An 8,311-nucleotide genomic window follows, 5' to 3' on the forward strand; every position below is an offset into this window, starting at 1 on the left:
ATGCCGTGCCTGGGCTGCATCAGGCACACCATCGACAGCTGGGCAAGGGAGGGGATTGTCCCGCTCTGCTCTGCACTGGGGCGGCCTCACCTCGAGCACTAAGGGCAGTTTTGGGTGCTACAGTGTAAGAAAGACATTAAACTATTAGAGAGTGTCCAAAGAAGGGTCACAAAGATGGTGAAAGGCCTTGAGGGGAGCCGTATGAGGAGCAGCTGAGGTCACTTGGTCTCTTCAGCCTGGAGAAGAGGAAACACAGGGGAGATGTCATTGCAGTCTACAACTTCCTCATGAGGGGAAGAGGAGGGACAGGCACTGATCTCTTCTCTGTGGACCCGAGGGAATGGCCTGAAGTTGCGTCAGGGGAGGTTTAGGTTGGATATCAAGAAAATGTTCTTCACCGGGAGGGTGACTGGGCAAAGGAATAGGCTCCCCAGGGAAATGGTCACAGCACCATGCTTGACAAAATTTGCTTCTTTGTTTCTAAATTCAGCATTTGGGAGGATTACGACATGTCTATTAAGGAGTGATGTGGAGAGTGAGGTGTCAGAAACAGGGCAGTGTGGTGAACGGGAAGACTAGAAAAAGTGTAACTGCATTTGCTGATGCTGTGTGTTATTTCACAGCTTCTCAAAGATTTTTCAGGATATATCAAACTTCTGGGTCATTTGGTATTAAGTCAGAAAGTTTGCTGACTATACCAAACTATGTGGTGTGGTCAACACACTGGAGGGCAGGGATGCCATCCAGAGGGACTTTGACAGGCTTGAGAGGTGGGCCCATGCAAACCTCATGATGTTCAACAAGGCCAAGTACAATGTCCTGCACTTGGATTGGGGCAATCCTAAGTACAAATACTGGCTGGGAGGAGAATGGATTGAAAGCAGACCAGAGAAGAACTTGGGCATGTCAGCTGACAAGAAACTTAATGTGACGTGGCGATGTGTGCTTGCAGCCTGGAAAGCCAGCTGTATCCTGGGCTGCATCCAAAGCAGTGTGGCCAGCAGGGCAAGGAAGGGGATTCTGCCCCCCTACTCTGCTCTTAAGAGACCCCACTTGGAGTGCTACGTCCAGCTCTGGAGCCCCCAGCATAAGGACTTTTTGTAGCAAATGCAGGGGAGGGCCACTAAGATGATCAAAGGGCTGCAGTGCCTGTCCTGTGAATAAGAGGCTGAGAGAGGTGGTGTTGATCAGGATGGAGAAGAGAAGACTCTGGGGAGACCTAAGAGCAGCCTTTAAATTCCTAAACGGGGCTTAAATAAAGGGTGAGAGTGACTTTTAACAGGAATATTTAGTGATAGGACAGGGGGTAATGGCTTTAAACTGTTGATAATAGACTAGATATAAGGAAGAAATTCTTTACTGTGAGGCTGGTGAGGTGCTGAAACAGTTTGCCCAGAGAAGTTGTGGATGCTTCATGCCTGGAAGTGTTTAATGCCAGGTTGGATGGGGCTCTGAGTAATCTGGTCAAGTGAAAGGTGTCCCTCCCATGTTGGGGGGCTGGAACTAGAGGATTTTTAAGGTCCCTTTCAATCCAAACCATTCTATGATTCGAAGTTCTTTCACAAGGCAACAGGTTCAGAAACTTATATTCTAGTTTATAGGCCTACTATGGGCTGTAAATATTTATTAAATATTTGGCATAAAAACAAATGTGGATCAAAACAGATATTTAAGCAGATTGTCTTCTATGGCTTGATTTCTCCTTAAGAGAAGAAGATGTTAGTTTGCTCATCTTTTTGTATATTCTCAACATCAGATTAAACAGTTTGAGTGCTTTTGTGCCACTTTCTTACTTACCTACAGAGACAGTTAATGATAGTTGAAGTCACTTGTCTGATGTGAGAAAATACTATTTCTTCTCTGCTGTCAAGGAAGAAAGTAGAAGATCATTCAAACCACCCCAGGATATGGTGGCCTTTCTCACTCAGTAGTAAATGTTTTGCAATATCTCAAAATATCTGTTCCATGTTAGAACATTCTGGTTGCCACGTACATGTGCAAGTACATGGTTGACAGTACTCATGAATCACTGGCTTATATTTTACGCAATGAAGGATTATATTAATCTTTTTATTAAACCTGTCTGATACGACACTGATGATGGCTATGAAAAACCCTTAGTTTTGGGGGTAATTAGTTCTGTAATGTAAAACAGGCTCTACTGAATTTTCTGCTCAACCTGTTTTGTAGCATAAATTATGGGTTGCCACTGCTATTTCTTTACCAAGGTAAACAGTGTGGGGCAAAATAAGCGATCCATGTGCAGGAGGTAGGGATATTAATAATGTAGAAAAACTGGTAGAACATCTCCACATGAAACTAGTATTGATTTAGATTACTTGTTTTGAATCTCTGCCGCTCAGGATACCCTTGAGAAAGTAAGTGGAATAGGAGATGTCCTAAAACAATCGTGAGCTTTGGGGTTTTGTTTGGTTTTATTTGGTTTGGCTGGGAAGGTTTTTGTTGTTCTTTTGGGGGGGTGGGGAGGGGGGATTGATGCAGCTTAACTGGGAGAATTGAAGAAGCAGCACACAGTGCTTCCACAATATAATTAATTTATCAACAAACATACCAGGTGCATTATTCAGACCAAGCCTTGTATTACTTCTGGGATTCTTCTTTGTACATGTCTCTTGTATTTATAGCTTTGGTGTGACTAAGAAAATGAGTAGGGCAGCACCCAGCTAGGCTTACTAGCAAGGACCAGTCACTGCAGTCTGCCCGTAGTGGGGCAACTTTTGGGAGACTGATGCAGCCCAATGCTTCTGTCCGCAGCACTGATGTGTCTGGCACAGGCTGCTTGCAAGACTACTGGGATTGTGTGCATGGCAAATGGGATGGAGCTCAAATATCAAGGAAATTATGGCTAACACTTTTCCCTCGTTGTTGTGCAAATATTTCCTGTGTTAAGACATGAGGTTGCAGTCAAATGGCACGTTTGGATCTCTTCGCAGTGGCAGACATGAGCAATGACTAGGGCTAGTTCTTCAACAGGCAACAGTAAGAAGATTGCTACTGAAAGAATGGTTACCTTATACAGATGGCAGTGCTGTCACAAATGCAGGCATGCCTTGAACATGCAGCACATACGGGTAGGAGCAGGAGTATTACAAACTACAGATTCCTTTTAGCAATGAGAAATTTTCACCAGAATCTTTCTTGTTTGCTCACCTGTTGCTTACTCTGTTATCAAGGCTGAGACAGCAAGCCCAGGCAAGGAAAGAAGAAAATGATGGTAAAAATGATGATTAGTATGCAAGGAAAAACATTGTAGCTGCTTCCTTCATTGTATCCTCCTCGTAATGTCAGTCACTAGGGCAATAATTTTCATTTTCTGCTCTTTCTGATGTTACTGCATAGGTGAAAAACTTTTGTCCCTCGGAGGCTGAAAACTAACAAAATCTCTTCTGTAAAGAGAATAGAGATCAGTGCCTAGGCAGGGTACTCCTGGACATAAAAAAGCAAATCTACCACAGGGGCAGTGCATCTCTTGTGGTTTTGAGAGGGTACTGTTCTTCATGGCATTTCCATGAATTAATTCAGTGGTCAATGGTTCAATTTTTTTATTCTTTATATCGTTGTGAAACCAATTCTTGCAGTAAAGACAAACAGTTTTGACAAACTGATTGACTTTATTTTGTAAAGTGTTCCCAAACTTACAAAGTTTCATAAACATCAAATACCTGCTCCTTTTATCTCCATACTTATTCCTGCTTGAGCTTACACCTTTCTAACAGGCTTTTCCCTCGGAGTGATTGCCCTTTTCTATAAACCTTTAGCACCTTTGTCTTCTATTCTTTGCCACGTAAAGCAGAAATTAACAGCCAAGTAGTATTAAGTTCTGGGTCAGAAAATATTTGGTATATTATTTTTGTTTGCTTTCCAACTCACAAGAAGCAGAAATTATGCAGGTTCACCAAAATCTGAAATGAAGCTTTTTCTGGTATCTTAAATTTAATGAGCTGAAAAATCCATTGCCTGTCCCATTGTTTATTACTTTCTTACTAGATGTCAGCTATCTCAGTTGCCTCCTGTAAGAAATTGGTCTCTTACACACCATTTCTACAGAAATAGCTTGACACTGACCTCCAAGTTGCCTAACATCTATTCATCTGCAAACATCGTGCGTGACAGTACAGTAAACATCTCCTAGCCCATGTCACCATCCCAGTCTTGTTCTTCTACATTCCATTGTGAGAGTCCTGATAGCAATCTGTGTTGATTGTTGAGAAATGCAAGATATTTTGGACTAGAGTCTGTGAAACACATGAGAATCTCATTTAGTTATCTTCAAGGTGGTAAGCTACCTGAGCTGCCTTGCCCGGTATTACTTTTCTTGCGCTCCCAAAGCCTCTGTTGGTAGGATTCTCCTGAATATTTTGCCATACAATTAATTGAAGGTTGCTTTTATAATATGAGACAGACTGGTCACAAATACCTTGATCTGGGTAAACTGTGTCTGAAAAAAAATATGTGTGACAATGCACCTGCCATTCAGATGGCCATCATATGATTTAGCCTAATCAGAACTAGTTAATTACAGTTATTTAATCTGAGACACCTATTAAACATATTTTGGAACATGGACAAAGAGGAAGGAACTTAAAATGCATTTAAGGGCTTTTTTTTTTTAAAGGCTCAGTTTCTTCAGCAGTATTAAAATTTAGAGAATTTTGAGCACTAACCATTAAGCATGTCCGCATGGCACAATACAGGGCTGCGCAGAGACAATGGGAAGCTAGCTGAAAGCAATGCTGTGCATTTTTCAAGGAGCTAATTGAGGATTTGGTGTGGAGAAAAGACACTAGAGAGAGAAATAGGGATTCAAAAGCTGGAGGAATCCTTGAGAATCGACATAGACTTTCAAAAGGCATCAAGTTCTCTGCCTTTATGTAATATTTCTAAAATATCTGAAATGCACCAGTTTTGTCTTTCACACATAGTTTAGTAACATACAAATTGTAGTTCTTGGAATTTTATGTAATTATCAGAAGATGTTCAGTAGATAATATCAGCTATGCCTTGTTATACAGACATTGATAGTACCTGTTGCTTCACTGTAATCTAACACAGTCTTGGTACCATCATACTAATGTGCAAGTACTTCTCCTAGAAGAGAGTGGTCCATTCAACCAGAACAAAACTTCAGACTGCTAAAAATAAAGATAATTTTTTTTTTAAAGTAAAAGAATAACTTCTGTGGTTTTATATTCCAGACTAAAATACAGAAAAAATACTTTCAAAGCAGGTATTTGTTAGACATTCTAGCAAGAGTGTTTTGTACGTATCTTTGATTTCATCACCTGGTTTCAGCACACTAAAAATAAGGAGTGCCAGAGCGTCCTTGAATTGAACTCCTGAATCAATGAGTGTTTTGTCATGCTGGGAATGGAAACTTCCAAGGAACTGGCTAAAATGCTACAGGTTTTACTACATGGCACTCTTTTCTCTGAGTCAGCTCCTGAATATTTCACTGAGCCTGGTGTAACCAGAATTTCCAGTTTGGCTGGGACAGTCCTAGAATATTCTGGTATCCAGCAGATATGGTTTTGCTATTTTTCCACACCACATGAAGGAAACAGGATATTCCTGCTCTCACCTTAAGTCCTGCATAGGAATGCAGGCTTTTGCAGCACAGTAATAAGAGACAGGGACTCTGGAACAGGGTTATGATGTGATACAAGTCTTATGTTTTACTGCAAAACAAGATGAAAAGAGTATGTTCTACTCTGCATTAAATGTTGGTTAGTATGATGAGTCCTCAAAGCTTATGTTCAGTTAGGTAACCTGACACGGGTCCTACACAGGTGCTGTAACACATGCTCTCCTTTCTTCTTGTTTCTGTGGCCGTATATCTATATGTACATATAGATATAAATATATAAAAAGAAAAATACTTTTCACTGACAACAATAACTACAGGTGAAGTAGCATAAGCAGGGAACAGAAGTTCCTCCCTAGCTGCCTGACACAGTGCCTGAGTTTTCTCACTGGAGGTAGGAACTATCAAATTGTTCTTCTCTTGACTGGCAGTGCTAGGAGACATGTTCATCACTAAAATTTGATGATGTTTTTAGAAGAAACATATCTACTAAATCTACTAAATTTTAGTAAACGACTCTGAATTTCAGTTGAGATAATTAAATTCGACTTGTTCAAGATCTGCCCTCTCCGATATGAACAGTATACTTAGTAACGAAATAAAAACAAGGACATAGTATGAAGGACAGCTAATGTTTTACCTGGATCATGGCAGTCCATCATGATTACTGATAGAAATTATTAATGTTATGACTGTTTGACAGAATGAGATAGAATTCGTCAGTTAGACTTCTGTGAAATTACTTAACCACATAGTTCTTAAACAAATACTTTCTTGCCTTAGTACTTCTCAAGGTTTTCTTAGTTGCTGAGATTGTAAACCTTTTGCCCAAACCTACAGACACTGAAAAAGAAGTCACTGCGTGCCATCGTGTGGATATCACAAGAACATCAGCATCTGTTCTGAAGAGATGGATTTGTTTAAAAAAAAAGGGGGCGTGGAGAAGAGGGGGTAGAACACAAATGTGTATGTCCTTGAATACAAATATTGGGAGGAAACTCATTCCAGAAAATAGAGGGGTTTTGTTTCCGTTTCTTGCTTTTCAGTTAAAATAAACTAGCAATGCTAATGGCCATGAGGTCACACTGTCAACTGTTAATGGTGTGTCATTAGCTAAGCAACTAGGCAATGACTTCCAGATTTGGACTTCATATCCAAGACACTTCCATGACGAAATACCACTTTAAACACTCTTTGTAGCACTATTCTCTACACACTCAGAGACAGCAGAACAGAACTGACCTGCCAGTAGCATACTTAGGATATTTTTCTCCCACTTTTTCTTCTTACATGTATACCATCACCACTCTGTTGCTAGTTCCAGTTACACATGTGGTGATTCTCTAAGACAATCAAAGCTACTAAAACTGACGTAATGAATTTGAATGTTATCCTGAAAAGGATGGCAGGGAGTTGGGATAAGAGAAATGAAAGAGGAAAAGAAGAGGATAAGTTTGAGGCAAAATCACTTATAACTTTTTTTTGCCTTTTTATATAAAACAGCTTGTGTCCACAGCTTCCATGAACAGTCAGTGCTTTATAAGATGATATATAAGTCAGTTTCTCAGAACAGTTCCCATTTTAAAAAGTTATTTATTTGGAATACAATTAAATACAAACACAAGCCAAGGATGTTTACATTGCTTTTCCACATTAAAAAATAGCAAACTAAATTAGAGGTAAGTCCTGAAATATTTTTATGACTTATATCAAACTGGTGAAATTAGAAGCTCTGTTCTAGAAGGGGGGAAGGAAAAGAAAGTGGCAATTCACTTCGGGGATTTTCTGGATGGTGTTTCTGGATAACAGTTATGTCTTTAAACACAAATATGCTTATGTGCAGCACAGCAGTGCTGAATGAGACCCCAGAACTCAAATGGCCTATTGTATCACTGATACAAAGAGACTGTGTGCTGGCAGGTTGGCTGCTCTGTAATTTACCAAGATTATGGACATCTTCCACAATACTACTATTTTGAACTCATGCAATCTGGAATTTATTTAAGTTGGATCAGGGCAATAGAAAAAAGAGTGTTAATCATCTAAATACATTAATGAGCTTCATCAACATGAAGATCAACTGGAGACAGGAAGTGAAGGAAGAGAAATGCTCAGTTACCCTTTATTTTCCTTTAAGCTGAGTGAACACAGGATGAGCACTGTTGTCTTGATGGTTTTTTTCCAAAGGAGATCCCGGTACTACCAGCAGTAATGGCAGAAAGGGAGATGTGAGCATGATGTAAAGCAGAGGTGAGTAAAAATGGTTTGATTTTTTGGTTTGGGTTTAGTTTGGTTTGTTGTTGGGTTTTGGTTGTTTGAATTGTTTTAAGCACGCAACTACAGTTCGCTGGAGCATGTCACAAAAGACGACCTGTTCTCGGGGCTTTCCTGAATGTCTGCTGTGCACTGAAGCATTTGGCCTTTTCTGAGCGAAAAGGCAAATTTAGGGCTACCAAGGGAGCAACAATCCCTGTCTCCACGCGTGGCGCAGGGTGCGAGGTGCAGCCTTTCGGGTACGAGGGTCAGGACGTGGCAGCTGGTGCAGAACAGTCACAGCTGTCACTGCGCAGTTTCCATCGGAAGAAACTGCAGCACGGACCAGACCCAACTGCCCTCGGAGAGCCGAGTGGGACGAAACCCATGGGCAGCAGGAAAGGGCACGGCGCTGGCCTTGACGAGCGACGGTACCTCGTAGCGCACGCCAAGGCT

This window comes from Corvus brachyrhynchos, unplaced genomic scaffold, assembly GCF_000691975.1.
Source record: "Corvus brachyrhynchos isolate BGI_N302 unplaced genomic scaffold, ASM69197v1 scaffold325, whole genome shotgun sequence".
In the NCBI taxonomy this organism is placed as follows: Eukaryota; Metazoa; Chordata; class Aves; order Passeriformes; family Corvidae; genus Corvus; species Corvus brachyrhynchos.